This window comes from Oncorhynchus mykiss, chromosome 4, assembly GCF_057628025.1.
Source record: "Oncorhynchus mykiss isolate SJ-2025 chromosome 4, ASM5762802v1, whole genome shotgun sequence".
Classification (NCBI taxonomy): domain Eukaryota; kingdom Metazoa; phylum Chordata; class Actinopteri; order Salmoniformes; family Salmonidae; genus Oncorhynchus; species Oncorhynchus mykiss.
In genome coordinates, this window is record NC_143025.1 from 34,692,958 (window position 1) to 34,715,149 (window position 22,192).

The window sequence follows — 22,192 nt, forward strand, 5'->3', positions numbered from 1 at the left end:
AGTTAGGACACTTGGCATTGCCACCAGAGGAATATCTTCAACGGTAAGCGATTTATTTTATTGTTACTTCTGACTTTCATGACGCTAATGCTTGGTTGGAAAATGCTAGTAATACTTGTGTGTGCGTGGCGCCGTCCTCAGAAAATAGCATGTTTGCTTTCGTAGTAACAGCTTTTTGAAATCTGACACAGCGGCTGGATTAATAAGACGTTCATCTTTTAAATGATGTAAGATACATGTATTTACAAGAATGTTTACTATAATGGTGTATTTAGAATGTTAGCTCTCTGCAGTTTCACCGGATGTTGGCCTGGTGGGACGTTAGCGTCTCACCTACCCTAGAGAGGTTAACTAACCTCCAGACGAGCTTCAATGCCATACAACTCTCCCTCCATGGCCTCCAGCTGCTCTTAAATGCAGGGAAAACTAAATGCATGCTATTCAACCGATCACTGCCCGCACCTGCTCGCCTGTCCAGTATTAATACTCTGGACGGCTCTGACTTGGACAACTATAAATACGTGGAGAACTATAAATACCTAGGTGTCTGGTTAGACTGAAAACTCTCCTTCCAGACTCACATTAAGCATCGCCAATCCAAAATTAAATCTAGAATCGACTTCCTATATCGCAACAAAGCCTCCTTCACTCATGCTGCCAAACATACCGTCGTAAAACTGACCATCCTACCGATCCTCGACTTCGGTGATATCATCTATAAAATAGCCTCCAACACTCTACTCAACAAACTGGATGCAGTCTATCACAGTGCCATCCAATTTGTCACCAAAGCCCCATACACTACCCACAATTGCGACCTGTACGCTCTCGTTGGTTGGGTGGTTTCTACTCATTCTCCTACCAGCAGGTTGCAGGAGGGCCACAGTGCATCCTCCAGACACATGAGGGTGAGCTAGAGCTTGATGAAGGCCTTCGGTGGGATGGGCCTTTGGCCCACACCATACAACACAAGCTCCTCCTCTGCTGGCAGACACGGGAAGATCAGGGGTCTGCTTCCTTCCACATGTCCCTGGCAGCTCTGCACTCCCAGAGCAAGTGCCTCACCGACTCGTCTTGGCCATGTCCTCACCATGGCCCGGGAGTGCATAACAGCCCTGACCAGGAGGATCTCGTGGGCGACCATTCAAGACGGGTCCCGGTGCTGGTTCAGCAGAGCAGGATGGGCCACGTTGTGCCAAACCATTGTGGGCTCACCTATAGCGAGTCCGCACACTGGACACACTGTTTCTCATTCCTGCACAAGAGAGAGAGGAGAGCATTTTTAGTTAAAAGCGTGAATGGCTCTTTTTCCAGTTTAAAATGTCTTAATAACTTTTTGAGCTGTGCATAGTGTATGGGGAGCAGGAGGGAGACTGGTGCTCGCAGGTCAATGAGGATCAGCTTCAGGATCCTGAGGTAGGACCCCAGCAAGAACCGTGCGAGGGCCTTGGTCTTGTTGTTGACCAGGGAGGTGGCAAGAGTGAGGTGTAACACCATGTACCGGCTGCCAAGGAACATGTATCAGTCAGGAAAGCCTTCCCCCCCCCCCCCCCCCCCCCCCCCCCAAACCTGGGCCTCTTCACCACCTCAGACTCTCCCACCTGCTTCCCCACAGGAAGTAAAACACCATCCCATCCAGGGATAAAAGCGTTGTTTGTGGTGGGATTAAAACAGAACTGATTAGTAAAAGTACAGGTAAATTATTAAAATCTTACGCTCAAAAAGTACAGCCTTAATGATTAAAATCTTACGCTCAAAAGTCAGCTGTCATAGCCCTCAAAGCCCCGTCTCTGTCTCACTGTCCCTAAAATCCCAGTCCAATTGCTTTTCCCTCCTCCCTCCCGGTCAAACATTACTCCCAGTACCCTTATATCCGTCATGTTAACTGTTAGTGGTAGTCTGGTCAAGTCTGAGTCTGCCCAAAAATTGGGCCTCCGTCTTGTCACTATTCAGTCTCGCCCCAGAGGTTTGTCCGTACCAGTCAGTCCTGTCCAGGGTCCTATCAATGGATACAAGGCCGGTGCATAGAATGTTAACGTCATCCATATAAAACATGCACTTGGCGGTCATCCCCCCACTCCCGGGATACCCACCCCACTGACCCGTTGGTCCTTTCTCAAGGCCTGTGCCAGTGGTTCAATACAGGCCACAAACTAAAGAGGAGATAACATACACCCCTTACGAACACCGCAGTGTACTCCCACTGCTTTTGACAATTTCCAATTTAGAAGGATTTTGCTGGTAATGTCCCCATACACCAATCCCACCCAAGCTAGAAACTATTCAGGGAACCCCATTTGTTGCACTACACTGAAGAGGTACTGATGCGAGACCCAATCAAAAGCTTTCTCAAAATCTACATTTAATACAACAAGCCGCATATTTCTGTCTCTCGCATAACAGAAGGCATGTCTCACCCATCAGTACCAGGCTGTCCGTGATCTTCCTTCCAGGGATGGCACAGGCTTGGTCCGGGTGCATCACCTCCCCTAAAACAGAAGAACATTCTGAGTGTTAAAACCTTTGTAAAAAGTTAACAATCAAAGTTTAAAAGGGTAATCGGTCTCCAGTTTTTCGTTTATCTTGTCATTTTTCTCATGTAAAAGGGTCACAATTCCTACTCTAAAACTGTCAGGTAGTCTGTTGAGTCGTTCAAAGTCCGTAAAAACAGTCAGAAGGCCGTTGGCTAAAACATCCCAGAAAGTCAGATAAAACTCCAAAGGAGTTCCTCTCCCGGTGATTTACCACTCTTAAAATGTTTTAGTCCTGTGTCTTAGTCCTTCATTGTCCAGTCTTTTACCAGGTCGTCTGTGTTAGATAAAGTCTTGTCGATGTATGTTAAAACCTCCCCCGTGGTTTCCTCACACACTTCGTTATCTCCAAACAGTTCCCCATGAAAATACTTATTTTATTCCTTCTGTGTCTGTTTTTAAAACTCCATCTTTGTTTTTTTAACTCTGTAATTGTCCTTCCCTTAATCACAATTTTCTTTAAAAAGTACCTTGTACACTTCTTCTAGTTCCCTCTCTTTGCATCTTAAAATAATCCACTTGCTCTTTTGTTCTGCTAATAATGCCATCTCTTTCTTTACCTCTTTAATCATAATTAAAATCCAGGCCTTGTTGTAAAATACCTTTCCAGTCACCTCTGCAGTCCCACCATGCGTCTGTTCTTTTCTTAATTTTTTAAATTCCTATCTCTCGAAAGAAGGTCCTCGTCTTAGCCTTCAACCTTTCCCACCACTGTGTTTGTGTGTCACAGAAGTCCTATAACATCTGCCACTGGCTGAACTGCTCTCTGTACTGACTAACTACTCTATCATCTTCTAGAAGGGAGCAGTTCAGTTTCCAGGGACCTTTTCCCAGTCACACCCAGAGTTAGTGAAAGGGTGCACGTCAGCATTACGTGATCTAAGTAGAAAGCAGGGGTTATTCTAGCATCAGTTGGGGGACAGAGACGGGTAAAGAGATAGTCAATGCAAGAGGCTCTGGTGCCGTCTGTTGTACTTAAAACAGAGTTAAAATCCCCACCCACAACTAGAGGATCAATCCCTAGCATGTGGGACTGCAGGTCTTCTAAAAGTGCGCACCAGTCATTTTTGTAATTAAAACCATAAACATTTAGCACATTAAAATCCCTTCCCATAAAGGTACAGTTGGCTAAAAGAGCACTCCCACCAAACACCACTGTGCTCCCCTTCACCACCAGCTGTGGGATTAAAATGTCAACGCCATCATTTTTGTTCAAATTGGATCAACTCCAAATGGAGGGCCCATGCTGTCATTTCTCCTCCCATTTCCTGTGAGGTTGAAAAGGGTAGACCACACTCCTATAATAAAAATACATCTGAATTAAATATTTCTAAAAGGTAGTACGTACAGAGAGCTGCCCCCACACATGCACTGACACTGAAAACATCTACCAGCTGTTTGTTGAGTGCACCGTGGCCAGGCGGGTCTTGGCCCACTTTGCTCCCTCTGTCTCCCCCAACAGGTTGATGACACTACCTCGCTTGACGGCAGAGAACATCCTGGATGGTATATCATATGGAAGACAAGGACCATCAGGTTATAACAACAACAAACTGGGGAAGCCAATTCCTCCTTTGGTCGCCTTTCCTTCCAGTTCTCTGCTGCCACTGACTGGAACGAACTGCAAAAATCACTGAAGCTGGAGATTCTCATCTCCCTCACTAGCTTTAAGAACCAGCTGTCAGAGCAGCTCACAGATCGCTGCACCTGTTCATAGCCCATCTGTATACAACCCATCTGTATTTATTTATTTTGCTCCTTTTGCACCACAGTATATCTCTACTTGCACATCCATGTTTTGCACATCTACCATTCCCGTGTTTAATTGCCATATTGTAATTACTTCCCCACCAGGGCCTATTTATTGCCTTAACTCCCTTATTTGCACTCACTGTATATAGACTTTGTTTTCTTTTTTTCTACTGTATTATTGACTGTATGTTTTGTTCATTCCATCTGTAACTCTGTGTTGTTGTATGTGTCAAACTGCTATGCTTTATCTTGGCCAGGTCGCAGTTGCAAATGAGAACTTGTTCTCAACTAGCCTACCTGGTGAAATAAAATAAAAAACAAATGACTCTGAGGAAGAGGATTACCACCCGTCTTATTAAGGATCACGCCATCAGAGATATCCATAAAGACCCAGAAGAGATGAAAGCGGTATTGGGGGTGGCAAGATGGAAGGACATCAACATCTAAACCGCCACCCGAGCCTTCCAGACTAAGACAAACGCCAGACCCGTCCTCTGGTCTTCATCAGCCAGCCTCGTCGCCGCATTGCTGCCATCCAGGACCTCTATACCAGGGGGTTTCAGTGGAATGCCCAGAAAGGGTCAAAGTCTCCAGCCACCCAAGTCCCAAAATGTTTTTTCTGCTACTGCACGGAAAGAGGTACCATTGTGTAAAGTCTGTGACCGAATGGTTCCTGAGCAGCTTCTACCCCCAAGCCATAACGGCTGAACAGTTAATAAAATGTCTACCTGGACTATTTGCATTGTACCCCTTTTTTTTGCACTGAATTTCAAGCTCTGGGTCTATGCACACTCACTGGACTCTACCCACACAAACTACACACACACACATACACAGAGAGAGGCTACAGAAACACAATCATAAATAAACACAATCTTCACATACGCTGCTGCTATTCTGTTAATTTTTTATCCTGATTGTCTAGTCCCTTTTACCCCTACCTCATGTACATATTACTTCAATTACCTCGTACCCCATCACATTGACTCAGTACCGGTACTCCTTGTATATAGCCTCATTATTGTTGTTTTATTGTGTTACTATAAAATTTTGTTATTTAGCAAATCTTTCTTAATTTTAACTTTGCATTGTTGGGAATGGGCTCGTAAGTATGCATTTCACAGTAGTCTACACATGTTGTAGTCAGCATATGTGACAAATACACATTTATTTGATTTTAATTGCGGCTCAATTATGCACTTATAACTAAAGGTACAAATGATGACCTTACAGGGTATGACTAAAGTGACAAGTTATTGTACCCCTTTAAGAATAAATAAAAATAAAAACATCTGATAGTTTAATACAGTGGCCTGAAACTCATGGTTTACAGGCCACATCTAGTGATGGGAGACCGAGGCTTTCCGAATGCTTTGGAGCTTTCAGCAAATTGTGCAGAAAAATGATTCATTACTCATGATTCACGAGGCACATTAGTAACATCTGCTGGTCAACAATAAATAGAAGCATGTGATTATGAGATGTTTTCATCAAACCTCCATGGCGCAGCGGAAATTCGTTGGCTTTAGTAGCCAACAATCATTTGGAATACCAGATTCTAATCATGCCTCCCTTTTTTGCCTTCAGGTATACTCTATTTTCTTTACGGAACCGATGGCAATATTTAGGATGCAGTGCAGAAAGTGTGGTTTCACATAAAACTATTTTCAAAAGTGTGCCATTAACAGGATTCAACCTCGTACCCTCACCTCCCTGAATTCTCTATAGCTCCCTACTCAATCTGCAAGCTACCAGCCAGGTGAAACTACATGTACAAAATCCTAATTATATACTGCTCAAAAATATAAAGGGAACACTAAAATAACACATCCTAGATTTGAATGAATTAAATATTCTAATTAAATATTTTTTTCTTTACATAGTTGAATGTACTGACAACAATATCACACAAAAATGATCAATGGAAATCAAATTCATCAACCCATGGAGGTCTGGATTTGGAGTCACACTCAAAATCTAAGTGGAAAACCACACTACAGGCTGATCCAACTTTGATGTAATGTCCTTAAAACAAGTCAAAATGAGACTCAGTAGTGTGTGTGGCCTCCACGTGCCTGTATGACTTCCCTACAACGCCTGGGCATACTCCTGAGGAGGTGGCGGATGGTCTCCTGAGGGATCTCCTCCCAGACCTGGACTAAAGCATCCGCCAACTCCTGGACAGTCTGTGGTGCAACGTGGCGTCGGTGGATGGAGCGAGACATGATGTCCCAGATGTGCTCAATTGGATTCAGGTCTGGGGAGCGGGCAGGCCAGTCCATAGCATCAATGCCTTCCTCTTGCAGGAACTGCTGACACACTCCAGCCACATGAGGTCTAGCATTGTCTTGCATTAGGAGGAACCCAGGGCCAACCGTACCAGCATATGGTCTCACAAGGGGTCTGAGGACCTCATCTCTGTACCTAATGGCAGTTAGGCTACCTCTGGCGAGCACATGGAGGGCTGTGTGGCCCTCCAAAGAAATGCCACCCCACACCATGACTGACCCACTGCCAAACCGGTCATGCTGGAGGATGTTGCAAGCAGCAGAACGTTCTCCACAGGGCGCCAGTGGCGAATTTGCCAATCTTGGTGTTCTCTGGCAAATGCCAAACGTCCTGCACGGTGTTGGGCTGTAAAGCCAACCCCCACCTGTGGATGTCGGGCCCTCATACCACCCTCATGGAGTCTGTTTCTGACCGTTTGAGCAGACACATGCACATTTGTGGCCTGCTGGAGGTCATTTTGCAGTGCTCCTCCTGCTCCTCCTTGCACAAAGGCGGAGGAGCGGTCCTGCTGCTGGGTTGTTGCCCTCCTACGGCCTCCTCCTGATGTACTGGCCTGTCTCCTGGTAGCGCCTCCATGCTCTGGACACTACGCTGACAGACAAAGCAAACCTTCTTGCCACAGCTCGCATTGATGTTCCATCCTGGATGAGCTGCACTACCTGAGCCACTTGTGTGGGTTGTAGACTCCGTCTCATGGTACCACTAGAGTGAAAGCACCGCCAGCATTCAAAAGTGACCAAAACATCAGCCAGGAAGCATAGGAACTGAGAAGTGGTCTGTGGTTATCACCTGCAGAACCACTCCTTTATTGGGGGTGTCTTGCTAATTGCCTATAATTTCCACCTGTTGTCTATTCCATTTGCACAACAGCATGTGAAATTTATTGTCAATCAGTGTTGCTTCCTAAGTGGACAGTTTGATTTCACAGAAGTGTGATTGACTTGGAGTTACATTGTGTTGTTTAAGTGTTCCATTTATTGTTTTGAGCAGTGTATAAGTATGGTGTCCAGTAGAGGTCGGTATTTGAAAGCAGTTTAGAATCAAAGAAAGCACTGGAACAACGGCAAATTCAGTGGGATCTCGCATTTTGCAACACACGACTTGAAAAAGCACGTTATCAAACAAAGCTTTGGACGTCATTGATGACATTACTTCTGATACACGCATTGGCACATGATTTGTTTCACGATATCCAATTGGTAGTTACAGTCTTGTCCCATCGCTGCAACTCCCCTACGGACCCAGGAGAGGCGATCCACCTGGCAACTCTAGTCAGCTTACAGGCACCCGCCCGCCACAAGAAGTCGCTAGAGAGTGATTGTATGAGGAGAGAAGAAGTTGTGTTGAGTAGACTACAGTTTGGGAACTTAGGTTTGAATGCCATGTTGTAGATGATAGGGAAACATGAAACCGGTCTGGTGATGAGTGTTTAGTGGAGAAAACGGTGGAGCATGTGTTGATATTTTGTCAACTGTATTTTTGTAGATAGGGAGAGATTGTATGAAAAGGTTAGAGAGGCTGGGCAGGGTTGAGGTTTGGGGGGTGTAGTAAGATGAGGAAAGCGAAAGGAAGTGATGTCCAGGGCTCTATTTCACTTTCTTAGAGGAACAAGACTAAGGTTGAGAATTAGGTAGGTCGGCCGTGACTGGCCTCACACTCAAGTACGGTAGGTGGCGGTATTTCCATCTTAGAAGTTGGATGCAATCTGCCAACCCAATACAAAAAAAGAAGGAGAAGAAGATGCTTTAGGTAGACTCATAACTTAGTCTTCCCAACTCTGGCAGTCATTATCAATACAGGTTGAGGGTGATTAAAAATTACAAACGTTTAAATCCCCACACTGCCTCGATTCCAATAGGAATCCAAACCCTCCCCTAACCCGGACGACGCTGGGCCAATTATTTGCCGTCTCATGGGTCTCCCGGTCACAGCCGGCTGTGACAGAGCCTGGGATCGAACTCGGGTCTGTAGTGACGCCTTATACGGCTACACCACTCGGGAGGCCCTCACATTGCTTAGAATTAAGCTGCTTAGCAATTTCTATGCACGCCTCGGAGCTCCCGGAATCATCACTAGACACATCAGGCCTGCAAGTCACATTGTGCTGGCTTGCAAGGTGATCTGTAATTCCTATTGTAATCAAGGCAGTGTGTAGTCTACTCCACACAGCTTCTTCTCTCCTACACACCATACTCCCCACCTCTTCCTTTACTGACCGATGTACATTATAAAATTGCCTCCCTTTGCCAAAGATCAATCCTTTTTGCCCAGATCAAAGACTTCCCTGCGGCCCAGCGGGATTTGAATATCTACCCCCTCTCTCACACCACTGTTAGCCACCACATCATCCTTCTCATTACCCTCCACACCCACATAGGCAGGAACCCAGCAAAATCTTACCACCCCTCCCATCCTATACAATCCCATTAACAGCACCATTATCTCCACAAACAGGTCTCTCATCTGACCTGCCCATCTTCACACTACTCAACACTGCATCCGAATCAGATTAGATCACCACTGAGTGGTTTCACCTCCTCCACCCATCTCAAATCTATAATCATTGCCATCAACTCAGCCGCATACACTGTCACATAATCAGTTAATCGCTTACATAGTCTAACATTGAAATCTGGGGTATACAGCCCTGCCCCCACCTTACCACCTTTACTCTGACTGTAGGTTGCAGCCTAACATCTTTAAACTTCCTCCTGGAATACACCGTAAAGCAGGACTTGGACACAGACTTCTTAAACCCCCATGTTAGAGACCAATCTTCCACAGCTTCTTGGCTCTTCCTCATCACATATTTCACATTCCCATCTCTCTTCCATACAGCCCCATCAACGGCATACAAGACCACACCCACTCACTGTCCCACATCCTTAAATATGTTATCTATCATCAAGGCGAACGATACCATACTAAACACACTTCCCTGAGGAGTACAGTGCCTTGCAAAAATATTTGTCCCCCTTGGCGTTTTTACTATTTTGTTGCATTACAACCTGTAATTTAAATGGATTTTTATTTGGATTTCATGTAATGGACATACACAAAATAGTCCAAATTGGTGAAGTGAAATAAAAAAAATGGCATAAAAAAAAAGGTCAACATATTCACCCCCTTTGCTATGAAGCCCATGAATAAGATGGTGCAACCAATTACCGTAAAAAGTCACATACAGTGCCTTGCGAAAGTATTCGGCCCCTTTGAACTTTGCGACCTTTTGCCACATTTCAGGCTTCAAACATAAAGATATAAAACTGTATTTTTTTGTGAAGAATCAACAACAAGTGGGACACAATCATGAAGTGGAACGACATTTATTGGATATTTCAAACTTTTTTAACAAATCAAAAACTGAAAAATTGGGCGTGCAAAATTATTCAGCCCCCTTAAGTTAATACTTTGTAGCGCCACCTTTTGCTGCGATTACAGCTGTAAGTCGCTTGGGGTATGTCTCTATCAGTTTTGCACATCGAGAGACTGAATTTTTTTCCCATTCCTCCTTGCAAAACAGCTCGAGCTCAGTGAGGTTGGATGGAGAGCATTTGTGAACAGCAGTTTTCAGTTCTTTCCACATATTCTCGATTGGATTCAGGTCTGGACTTTGACTTGGCCATTCTAACACCTGGATATGTTTATTTTTGAACCATTCCATTGTAGATTTTGTTTTATGTTTTGGATCATTGTCTTGTTGGAAGACAAATCTCCATCCCAGTCTCAGGTCTTTTGCAGACTCCATCAGGTTTTCTTCCAGAATGGTCCTGTATTTGGCTCCATCCATCTTCCCATCAATTTTAACCATCTTCCCTGTCCCTGCTGAAGAAAAGCAGGCCCAAACCATGATGCTGCCACCACCATGTTTGACAGTGGGGATGGTGTGTTGCTTTTACGCCAAAACATAACGTTTTGCATTGTTGCCAAAAAGTTCAATTTTGGTTTCATCTGACCAGAGCACCTTCTTCCACATGTTTGGTGTGTCTCCCAGGTGGCTTGTGGCAAACTTTAACCAACACTTTTTATGGATATCTTTAAGAAATGGCTTTCTTCTTGCCACTCTTCCATAAAGGCCAGATTTGTGCAATATACCACTGATTGTTGTCCTATGGACAGAGTCTCCCACCTCAGATGTAGATCTCTGCAGTTCATCCAGAGTGATCATGGGCCTCTTGGCTGCATCTCTGATCAGTCTTCTCCTTTAATGAGCTGAAAGTTTAGAGGGACGGCCAGGTCTTGGTAGATTTGCAGTGGTCTGATACTCCTTCCATTTCAATATTATCGCTTGCACAGTGCTCCTTGGGATATTTAAAGCTTGGGAAATCTTTTTGTATCCAAATCCGGCTTTAAACTTCTTCACAACAGTATCTCGGACGTGCCTGGTGTGTTCCTTGTTCTTCATGATGCTCTCTGCGCTTTTAACGGACCTTTGAGACTATCACAGTGCAGGTGCATTTATACGGAGACTTGATTACACACAGGTGGATTGTATTTATCATCATTAGTCATTTAGGTCAACATTGGATCATTCAGAGATCCTCACTGAACTACTAGAGAGAGTTTGCTGCACTGAAAGTAAAGGGGCTGAATAATTTTGCACGCCCAATTTTTCAGTTTTTGTTAAAAAAGCTTGAAATATCCAATAAATGTCGTTCCACTTCATGATTGTGTCCCACTTGTTGTTGATTCTTCACAAAAAAAGACAGTTTTATATCTTTATGTTTGAAGCCTGAAATGTGGCAAAAGGTCGCAAAGTTCAAGGGGGCCGAATACTTTCGCAAGGCACTGTAATTAGTTAAATAAAGTCCACATAATCTGTCACATGATCTCAGTATATATACACCTGTTCTGAAAGGCCCCAGAGTCTGCAACACCACTAAGCAAGGGGCACCACCAAGCAAGTGGCACCATGAAGACCAAGGAGCTCCCCAAACAGGTCAGGGACAAAGTTGTGGAGAAGTACAGATCAGGGTTGGGTTATAATTTTTTTTATTTGAAACTTTGAACATCCCACGGAGCACCATTAAATCCATTATTAATAAACAATGTAAAGAATATGGCACCACAACAAAACTGCCAAGAGAGGGCCTCCCACCAAAACTCACAGACCATACAAGGGGGGCATTAATCAGAGACGCAACAAAGAGACCAAAGATAACAATGAAGGAGCTGCAAAGCTCCACAGCGGAGATTGGAGTATCTGTCCATAGGACCACTTTAAGCCTTACACTCCACAGAGCTGGGCTTTACGGAAGAGTGGCCAGACAAAAACCCATGCTTAAAGAAAAAAATAAGCAAACATCATATTTTTCAATGAGAATCACTATTGGCTCCTTGATTTGCTGCTAGAAATCACTAGAAAACTTGCTAAATATAGCGACAAAGTTGCTAAATTGCCAACACTGGTGGTAGCAGGCACAGTACACTGTTGCTATATCCATTCAGATCGCACAAGATTCACTTAAAAAGTTGACATTTGTCCATGTCCTGAGGACGTCTGGAAATGCCTTCAAAACCGACTCTGGATCCGACGGTTGCGTGTTCAATCCCAGTGGTAGACACCTGTTTTTTGTCTTAACCATTCAGAATCAATACCAAAACTTTATGTTTTAACCCTATCCAAAACCTTAACCCTTAACCATTCAGAACGATGCAAAACAGGACGAGCAACCCAGGGTGTCAAAGAACTTCTAAATTTGACATTTGGAGCAACTTTGAAATTTGATGTTTGGAAAAACGTGGAAAAACATCAGAATTAATACATATTTATTTCACTTTTGGTCTCTTTCTTATCCTGTTATTTTAATAGTAAATAACTCCCCATAAAACTAGCTATTTTCTTATTTTTGAATCTTGGAAAATGTCCCTCCCCCACTCCTCCACATGTAAGCACACACTGCACCCATCCTGCAGCTGCACAAGTAGAGGATTATGAGTAGAATGAGAGAATAGTCAGATTAATTGATAACTAAAATGGCAGTGCAGATGGCACTCTTTTACTAAATGCAGAGAGGTATTATAGGTAATGAATGTATATAGACCCCTTTCCAGTACACAACACACTGGATGCCCACGACTCTTAGCTGCAGTAAGAAAGCCATTGACATCTGTGCCCATTTAACATAGCCTAGATTTATGTTTTTATTACTTTAAACAAAATGACATTTTGGGGTTCTCGTGCTTACAATTATGTTTTGATTCTTACTTGAACAGTCGTTAAGATTATACAGTATTTGGTTGTGATCTTTGCAAAATAAGACTTTGGATTCAGCAGTTGTTAGTTATTGTCATAGGCTGTAGCAAAAGATAGCCAAAGAGACAATTTACTGGTTTGAGTTTCACAGGAATCATTTGAAGCCAGTTTTAAGAACCCCAAGTTACTAGAACAGTTTTGGTTAAAATGCAGAAATTGGAGCCTCCCGGGTGGCGCAGTGGTACTGCAGCGCCAGCTGTGCCACCAGTGTCCCTGGGTTCGTGCCCAGGCTCTGTCGTAACTGGCCGCGACCGGGAGGTCCGTGGGGCGACGCACAATTGGCCTAGCGTCGCCCGGGTTAGGGAGGTCTTGGTCGGTAGGGGTGTCCATGTCTCATCGCGCACCAGCGACTCCTGTGGCGGGCTGGGCGCAGCATTGATATCCCAAACAATGAGATATTAAACCAATGAGTAAGCAGGCAAATTGAACCACTACCCCAGGAGGAGTGGGGGTCTAACACTGTTTCCCAGTCTATCCTGTCTCAGGTGCCAGACTCATTATGGATGGAGCAGTGCTAGCCCAGTTATAATAACTGTTGATCCCAGAAAGAAACTCTCGTCTCGAGAGCTACCTTAAACTTTGAAGGGAGCTTCCTTTTTATCTCTCCACTTCTGAATTTGCCAACGTAATTTATAATTTTGGTGCATTACATATGAAAAACAAAATAGACATTTAATGAATCGAAGCAGAATTTTTATTAATTAATTAATTTATTTCACCTTTATTTTAGCCAGGTAAACTAACAACAACACAGAGTGTTGGAATAAACAAGTGTACAGTCAATAACACAACAGAAAAAATAATATATACAGAGTGTGCAAATGGCGTGAGGAGGTAGTAGTAGCGAAGTAATTACAATTTAGCAGATTAACACTGGAGTGATACATGAGCAGATGATGATGCGCAAGTAGAGATACTGGTGTGCAAAAGAGTAAATAAAAACAATATGGGAATGAGGTAGGTAAATTGGGTGGGTTATTTACAGATGGACTATGTACATGACTATGTACTATGACTATGTACTATGGACTATGTACAGCTGCAGCAATCGGTTAGCTGAATATCCAACAGAAATTGTTAATACATATTAAGAGTAACATTGTTAGGGTAGACTAAAAGGCAAACAATGCTTCCAATTAGGAGAAAGTTATCATGATTGTTTTTATTTGTTTTTCAATCTTACAATGGGGTAAAAGCAGAACATAGTTTGCGAGTGATCATGTGCATTAGCAGTAGTGATTGAGAGGATTTGTATTATTGGGAAGAAAGGGAGTGTCCTAGTTGAAGGAAACAGATAGGGAACCTAGTGAAAGTAACAAAGTGAATGATAATATTAGTGGTTTTCAGATAGCACCCCAATAATGCAATATTTTAGTAATTTGAAGTAAATGTTTCAATACATGGACACATTACAAACAGAGAGATTGAGCCTTGGGACTAACATAGCATTAAAAGCTTCCATCTTGTGTTTGGTTTAAAGATAAGCTTCCTGTGGACCAATAGATAAGCCAATAGTGAAAGTGAGTGGTACTCAATTCAGACTGTAAGGGACACAGTGGGAAAATGTGTGACAGAGGTATGAATAATTGAATAACATACGTTTTTGACAATTTCCGCTTCTTATTTCCAATAATTTCTAATTTGAACATACCAGTGATTCAAATGAGAAGGTAATGTCATCAAAAATAATAATCTGTTTCCATGACGTGGAACACTATCTAGAATTGAAGTAGATAAAAGCCAATATTTTTAGTACAGAATATTTAGCTGATAAGTCAGCACCAACGTTTTGAAGGCCCTAGCGGATTTGTTAAACAGCAGGTTTTATATTTTGACTAGTTGATGTCCCAGGGACATTTAGTACAGAACAGGTCAGTGCAACCCAATTGTGGTAAGAACTATGGAAACAATGGTTAAACATTGAGATATTTATTTACCTCTGAGTCTATAGATCCCTTGTGTGTCTGTGAGTATTTTAGATTGCACAACCCTGAGTGAAGTGTTTGAAGGGATAAAGTGTCTGGTTTCATGTGTTGATTTCACTTACTTTATAAGTATTTTGATAGAACCTCCTTTGATATAAATTATAATCTATTGCTCACCTTAAAACTTCAGGAAAACTATCGCAGAGTGATAAAAGGAAGGAATGTGAGGGAAAATGTTTGTGTCGATCAGATCATACACAGATCGTGTGTTTAGCACAAATGCTGCTTTTCTAATAACCAACTCTGCTGGGTTCATGCTTGTGACTGATTGATTGTACATGGGAAGAATCCTCATTATCACTGTTTAAGCAATTTGGAGGAAAGTACCCAGAACATTGCTTTGGGAAACAAGGAGTACCTCAGTTTCAATGGCTCAGCTTTGAGAGAAAAAGCCTCTTGAGGTATCGGTCAGTCACATGCAGGAGCCAACGTTAATAATGAATAATGTCAATCATGCTTATATGTCTTGTTTGTGTAGCAGTATTTAAGAATTGAGAGGGAACGCCCTTTTCATCAAGCTTGGATTGATTTTGTGAACCTCTCCGGCCATGATAAAAAAGATTTTGAGTTTGAGTCCTTAGTGGTGCATTTCCACCACACAGTATTCCTGGAGGGGCAGATGAGTGAGGAGGATATTGTGCAGACTGACTCTTTCTCTGCATGCATCACCAGAACAGAGATACTCTGAGAACCAGACACTGCTGTGGTCTGTCCGGTGTTTTTCTTCTCACACAAGTCAACAAAGTCTGTTTTTTTAACATCCATTTATTAATACCCCCTTGCATGGTCCATGAGTTTTGGTGGGCGGCCCCTCTCTTGGCAGGTTTGTTGTAGTGCCATATTCTTTCCATTTTTTAATGATGGATTTAATAAGGATCCGTGGGATGTTCAAAGTTTCTGATATTTTTTATAACCCAACCATGATCTGTACCTCTCCACAACTTTGTCCCTGACCTGTTTGGAGAGCTCCTTGGTCTTCATAGTGCTGCTTGCTTGGTGGTGCCCCTTGCTTAGTGTTGTTGCAGACTCTGGGGCCTTTCAGAACAGGTGTATATATATACTGAGATCATGTGACACTTAAATAAAGTCCACATGTGTGCAATCTAACTAATTATGTGACTTCTGAAGGTAATTGGTTGCACCAGATGTCATGACTTCCGTCGAAGTTGGTCCCTCTCCTGGTTCGACGTCACCGACCTTCTAGCCATCGCTGATCCATTTTCCATTGGTTTTGTCTTGTCTTCCATCACACCTGGTTTCAATCCCATCCATTTCCCCTCATGTCCTTGTCTGTGATTGTTTGATTGTATGTTATGTGCGAGTACAGTCATGGTGTGCCTCGGGTTTTGTACAAGTTGGTTTTTGGAGTTTGTGAGCACTTATTACCAAGTTCATTCTCCTGCGCCTGACTTCCCTGCCACCAGCACGCACCCAATACACCAGATCTTATTTAGGTGCTTCATAGCAAAGGGGGAAATACCTATGAATGCACCACTTTTCCATTATTTAGAATTTTTTTAAACAAGCATTTTTTTAAATTTCACTTCACCAATTTGGACTATTTGTGGATGTCCATTACATGAAATCCAAATAAAAATCAATTTAAATGACAGGTTGTAATGAAACAAAATAGGAAAAGCGCCAAGGGGGGTGAATACTTTTGCAAGGCACTGTAAGTAAGCATTTCACCAAACCAAAACCGAACCAAATATCTCAAATTTGGACTCATCAAACCAAAGGAGAGATTTCCACCGGTCTAATGTCCCTTGCTTGTGTTTCTTGGCCCAAGCAAGTCTCTTCTTATTATTTGTGTTCTTTGCAGCAATTTGACCGTTGAAGGCCTGATTCACGCAGTCTCCTCTGAACAGTTGATATTGAGGTGTGTGTGTTACCTGAACTCTGAGGTGCAATTTGAGGTGCAGTTAATTACTGATTTCTGAGGCTGGTAACTCTAATGAACTTATCCTCTGCTACAGACGTAACTCTGGCTCTTCCTTTCCTGTGGCGGTCCTCACGAGAGCCAGTCTCATCCTAGCGTTTGATGGTATTTATGAGTGCGCTTGAAGAAACTTTCAAAGTTCTTTAAATGTTTCCTATTGACTGACCTTAATGTCTTCAAGTAATGATGGACTGTTGTTTCTCTTTGCTTATTTGAGCAATTCTTGCCATAATATGGGCTTGGTCTTTTACCAAATAAGGCTATTTTCTGTAAACCATCCCTATCTTGTCGCAAGACAACTGATTGGCACAAACGCAATTAGAAGTAAAGAAATGTAACAAATTAACTTTTAACAAGGCACACCCATGAATTAAAATGCATTCCAGGTGACTACCTCATTTAGCTGGTTGAGAGAATGCCAAGAGTCTGCAAAGCTGCCATCAAGGCAAAGGGTGGCTACTTTGATGAATCTCAAAATATTTTGATTTGTTTAACACGTTTTTGGTTACTATGTGATTCCATATGTTTTTTCATAGTTTTCATGTCATCAATATTATTCTACAATGTATAAAATAAAGAAAAACCCTTGTATGAGTAGGTGTGTCCAAACTTTTGACTGGTACTGTTGGAGGTCCCCTGAAAAAAACGTGTCCGCCTATGGAAATCAAAGGCCTGTCCAAATGATTCGTTCTGGCACGAGCCCTGATTATAGGGAATAGGCTGCCACTTGGGATGTAGCCTTCGTGTGAGCTGTGCCAACATCTGGTGGAGCTGATTAACTGAGTCCTGTAACTCTCCTAACAGAATGCTGGGCTGGTTGGGAGCAGGCAGATGACAAATAACATCCTGGGGAGTCTTGGCAGCGGTAGGGCTTATATTTAGAGAGAGGTCACCTTTGATGCGTCCCAAATGGAACCCTATTCCATTTACAGTGCTAGTTTTTTTAAACCAAAACCCTATGGGAAATAGGCTCCATTTGGGACAAAGGCATAGTTACACTTCCTGTCTGGGTCTGGTCACAACAGAATGTTGTACAGTAGACTGCACAGTGTTGTGCAATTATTTCCAGGGTGGGTGCATTATATAACTATAAACAATTCTCTACCGGGGTACGATTATAATACAATGTCCAGAAAGGTTTCTGAGCAGTGAGCACAAGCCTCTCTGGGACTTAAGTCCCTCTTCAGAGAACCTACGATGTATTCAGGATTTTTTGGGGGGGGTCATACTTTTAAGAGACTGCTTGTATTACAAGCCAATCATCAAGCCAACATGTTCAACCATTTCCCCTCTTTTCAGGACAAAATGTATTATTGTTTTAAATCCAGTGCTGACACCAGGCTGGCCAAACCACAGTAAACACAGGCAGCCCAATAGAATGGTTCTCTGGAACTAGGATCAGACACCATGCCACCACAGGCAGTGTCTGTTCTGCTTGTCTGTCCATCTGAAAACTGACTGGACTGTCTCCTCTCCCGGTCCATCCTGACAGCCCTGTATATTGACCACTACCCTGAGATGCCATCACTGGCGAGCTTCCAGGAGCTGGTTGGGGGAGACTGTGATGGACCCCCTCCCCACACCACCACAGGACAGCCTCCAACATCATCATAATTACAGGGAGGACTGAAGGATGGAAGCGCTCTGAATGGTAATAGGTTCAGTAGCATTTATAGAAGTCATGAGAACCTCTAGGCCCACTTTGTTAAATTCTGTTTAATACTATTGTTCAGTTCTAACATTGTTAAAATGTCAATTGCATGTTATTGTTATCAATATTATGAATATATACCCTAAATAAGGTTATGTGTAATATACAGGCATATAAACGACACTTGGAAAACTATTGTTGCCCTTAAATTGTCTATATGACTTTAAAAGCAGCATGTATTGTTCAGATGAAAGCATTACAAAGAAAGCAAGGATAAAGAGATCTCTGTAATGACAAAACTCTGCATATACCTATAATTTTAAAACCCTGTCGTTCCAGTTTCTCCATTGCAAAATGACAACAGCAGCCTGGGACTCTCTCCTCCCGTGGCTCCAGAAATATGCATTACCATTCCAGCAGGGTCCATTGCATAGCAGACTCAATGGGGAATTGAGATAGTTTTCTCTGCTAGTGGTGATCCCATGGAGATGAGTGTAGCAGTGTAGTGGTGAGATATGGCTGGCATGCTGCTAACAGCTGCCTCTCCCAGAGAGAAGGGTAGCGTCCCAATTGTTACACTATTTCCTATATAGTGTATTTTTTTTGAGCAGAGACTTACAGTAGCAGTGCGTGGGTTAAAATCACTGGCTAAGACAGAAAAAAAGCCATATTACAACCTGTGTTGTGATAATTGCGCTGTTTGCTCTATAACCTGTTAGTTCATATGCCTTTCTAAATTCAACTACTCGTTTGTTTCATCCAGTTTCGATTTAGACATGTACATCTTGGTGGGTCAAGCAAACCCACTACACAACACAACACAGCACTAAACAATACATTCATTGCACTATAACTGTGCCCACAAAATGTTAGGGGCTACATAAAACTGTCCCAACAGCAGAGCTGTCTTTTCAGCACCATGGAATGAATCCTTACCACCGCTACACCTGGCAATCAGAAGAGCCTTGTCTGTCAGTGAAACAGTTCCATCGGCCTCCTGTACTGCCTTTTTAAAAACCCTAGCTGATATAGCTGACTTGCTTAAACAAATGTGATTTCTACTGACAATTGAGATGCACAAACTATGGCATAAGGGAACGACAGGCGAATAAGAGGCAGTCCGTAATTTTGATTAAGACATTAATGAGCGAGCTAGGACGGACGTAGTCAATATATAACTATTCAGCATTTTTTAAATGTACAGCGACAGAATTCAGAACATGGGCCGTTCTTACAGTATTCTACCTGTACACCAAGTCAGAACCGTAGGATAAAAAGGGGGCATATAAGCAGACAATGAAAGCTCTTACAATATTAAATAATTACATTTCTCTAAAACAGGCTATAGGCTACATGTGCACCATCAAGTCAGAACAGTAGACTAAGTTATGAAGGAGGAAAGGGACCAAATCACTAGGGTGAGGCATATGGGATAATAACAGTTTACTACACAACATACACTTAGTATTACTTTATTGGCTACAATATACATATCTCCCTGGCATATTGGAACAGCCACTGCCTGTTCACCCCGCTATCATCCAGAAGGCGAGGTCAGTACAGGTGCATCAAAGCTGGGACCGAGAGACTGAAAAACAGCTTCTATCTCAAGGCCATCAGACTGTTAAACAGCCACCACTAACACTGAGTGGCTGCTGCCAACACACTGACACTGACTCAACTCCAGCGACTTTAATAATGGGAAATGATGGGAAATGATGTAAATATATCACTAGCCACTTTAAACAATGCTACCTTATATAATGTTACTTACCCTACATTATTCATCTCATATGCATACGTACAGTGCCTTGCGAAAGTATTCGGCCCCCTTGAACTTTGCGACCTTTTGCCACATTTCAGGCTTCAAACATAAAGATATAAAACTGTCTTTTTTTGTGAAGAATCAACAACAAGTGGGACACAATCATGAAGTGGAACGACATTTATTGGATATTTCAAACTTTTTTAACAAATCAAAAACTGAAAAATTGGGCGTGCAAAATTATTCAGCCCCTTTACTTTCAGTGCAGCAAACTCTCTCCAGAAGTTCAGTGAGGATCTCTGAATGATCCAATGTTGACCTAAATGACTAATGATGATAAATACAATCCACCTGTGTGTAATCAAGTCTCCGTATAAATGCACCTGCACTGTGATAGTCTCAGAGGTCTGTTAAAAGCACAGAGAGCATCATGAAGAACAAGGAACACACCAGGCACGTCCGAGATACTGTTGTGAAGAAGTTTAAAGCCGGATTTGGATACAAAAAGATTTCCCAAGCTTTAAACATCCCAAGGAGCACTGTGCAAGCGATAATATTGAAATGGAAGGAGTATCAGACCACTGCAAATCTACCAAGACCTGGCCGTCCCTCCAAACTTTCAGCTCATACAAGGAGAAGACCGATCAGAGATGCAGCCAAGAGGCCCATGACCACTCTGGATGAACTGCAGAGATCTACAGCTGAGGTGGGAGACTCTGTCCATAGGACAACAATCAGTGGTATATTGCACAAATCTGGCCTTTATGGAAGAGTGGCAAGAAGAAAGCCATTTCTTAAAGATATCCATAAAAAGTGTTGTTTAAAGTTTGCCACAATCCACCTGGAAGACACACCAAACATGTGGAAGAAGGTGCTCTGGTCAGATGAAACCAAAATTGAACTTTTTGGCAACAATGCAAAACGTTATGTTTGGCGTAAAAGCAACACAGCTGAACACACCATCCCCACTGTCAAACATGGTGGTGGCAGCATCATGGTTTGGGCCTGCTTCTCTTCAGCAGGGACAGGGAAGATGGTTAAAATTGATGGGAAGATGGATGGAGCCAAATACAGGACCATTCTGGAAGAAAACCTGATGGAGTCTGCAAAAGACCTGAGACTGGGACGGAGATTTGTCTTCCAACAAGACAATGATCCAAAACATAAAGCAACATCTACAATGGAATGGTTGAAAAATAAACATATCCAGGTGTTAGAATGGCCAAGTCAAAGTCCAGACCTGAATCCAATCGAGAATCTGTGGAAAGAACTGAAAACTGCTGTTCACAAATGCTCTCCATCCAACCTCACTGAGCTCGAGCTGTTTTGCAAGGAGGAATGGGAAAAAAATTCAGTCTCTCGATGTGCAAAACTGATAGAGACATACCCCAAGCGACTTACAGCTGTAATCGCAGCAAAAGGTGGCGCTACAAAGTATTAACTTAAGGGGGCTGAATAATTTTGCACGCCCAATTTTTCAGTTTTTGATTTGTTAAAAAAGTTTGAAATATCCAATAAATGTCATTCCACTTCATGATTGTGTCCCACTTGTTGTTGATTCTTCACAAAAAAATACAGTTTTATATCTTTATGTTTGAAGCCTGAAATGTGGCAAAAGGTCGCAAAGTTCAAGGGGGCCGAATACTTTCGCAAGGCACTGTATATACTGTACTCTATATCATCGACTGTATCCTTATGTAATACATGTATCACTAGTCACTTTAACTATGCCACTTTGTTTACATACTCATCTCATATATATACTGTACTCGATACCATCTACTGTATCTTGCCTATGCTGCTCTGTACCATCACTCATTCATATATCCTTATGTACATATTCTTTATCCCCTTACACTGTGTACAAGACAGTAGTTTTGGAATTGTTAGTTAGATTACTTGTTATTACTGCATTGTCGGAACTAGAAGCACAAGCATTTCGCTACACTCGCATTAACATCTGCTAACCATGTGTATGTGACAAATAACATTTGATTTGATTTGATATATTACGTCATTTATGC

General features: G+C 42.6%; 1 long non-coding RNA gene across 1 annotated transcript in view; it reads right to left on the reverse strand.

Moving 5' to 3' along the window:
• Positions 1 to 781: 781 nt before the first annotated feature.
• Positions 782 to 22,192, reverse strand: part of LOC149983993 (uncharacterized) — an 83,693-nt gene continuing 62,282 nt past the window's right edge. Inside the window, exons 2-3 of the long non-coding RNA XR_016495214.1 lie at positions 2,418 to 2,489; positions 782 to 1,255 (exon numbers count right to left, since the gene is read on the reverse strand). This is a non-coding gene — a long non-coding RNA (uncharacterized LOC149983993). The remainder of the gene's footprint in view (positions 1,256 to 2,417; positions 2,490 to 22,192) is intronic.